General features: G+C 34.6%; 1 non-coding gene across 1 annotated transcript; it reads right to left on the bottom strand.

Moving 5' to 3' along the window:
- Positions 1–432: 432 nt before the first annotated feature.
- On the bottom strand, positions 433–506 carry TRNAN-AUU (transfer RNA asparagine (anticodon AUU)). The gene has a single exon. It is a non-coding gene; the product is annotated as a tRNA-Asn (tRNA).
- Positions 507–1,100: the final 594 nt, after the last annotated feature.

The following is a 1,100-nucleotide window of genomic DNA, read 5'->3' as shown; positions in this document are numbered from 1 at the left end:
GGATGCAGTGGCGTTAATGTTTCCTGGTGTCAACTTGTATTATTTCAGTAGACATTGAAATGAGGATGCATCTTGCTGCCTTTCCAATGAAGCAAGTTTAATTTAGTAATAGGTGAAAAACCATCCTTACAAAGGTGTTAATCAGAGACTTGGCTTTGTGGACACTTTTCAGAGAACAAATTTGTTAGCATAAAAATAAAGCCAGAAAATGAAGAGCTGTTTAATCACTCAATTGGATTTTTCTGCCAGCATATTTTTTTTCTCTGCAACCCACTGCTAAATTGTGCTTCCTAGCTGTTTTTATAAAATCACTGAATCAAATCTAACTCTGATTACATCAGAGAAGGCCAGGTACCCTACACCGTAACAGGGGGTTTGAAATTTTGACTTGTCTACTTAAAGATCACCAAAATCTGATAACAAGGGAAATTAGGTCCCTGGGTGGGATTGAACCACCAACCTTTTGGTTAATAGCCAAACACACTAACCGATTGCGCCACAGAGACACTTTGCAAAAAGTGCCTACTGACAAAGGCTAATAAGCATACATCTGGAACGTTTCCTAGAAAAACATTAAAAAATCAATAATCTGGAGAGTTTTTGTAAGATGTTTCTTCCATCAACTAACGAATAAACACATTGGTACTTTCCCATGATGAGTGAGTGCTTCAGGATCTCTTGCACTTACATGTGCAGCAGAGTACTGCAATGGAAGCATGCTGGACCCATAACCCAGAGGTAGGCAGATTGAAACTATCCTTTGCTATATGCATTTTTTTTGTTAATTTAAGTAATCAAAACTGGGATTGATATTTTTGCTCTTTTATTTTTACTTTAAGTACAATAACTTTTACCATTTTAATTTGTTTTAATAGTATATTGACAGTATAGTTTTCTTTCAAAAATCCACTTAATTTTCTTTACCCTGTTATTAAAATGGTAATTGACAAAAAAAACTACATTGTCACCAGAAGAGCAATACAAAATGTACAAGTGATATATTAAAATCATCTTTCCAGCTTGAATTTCAATGATGCATTGGGGCAACAATTTTGTGAGAAACATCTTCACCCTTAAATAAAGATTTTCGTAATTCCTTA

This window comes from Pseudophryne corroboree, unplaced genomic scaffold (assembly GCF_028390025.1).
Source record: "Pseudophryne corroboree isolate aPseCor3 unplaced genomic scaffold, aPseCor3.hap2 scaffold_826, whole genome shotgun sequence".
NCBI lineage: Eukaryota > Metazoa > Chordata > Amphibia > Anura > Myobatrachidae > Pseudophryne > Pseudophryne corroboree.
This window is presented reverse-complemented; position numbering and strand designations above follow the sequence as displayed.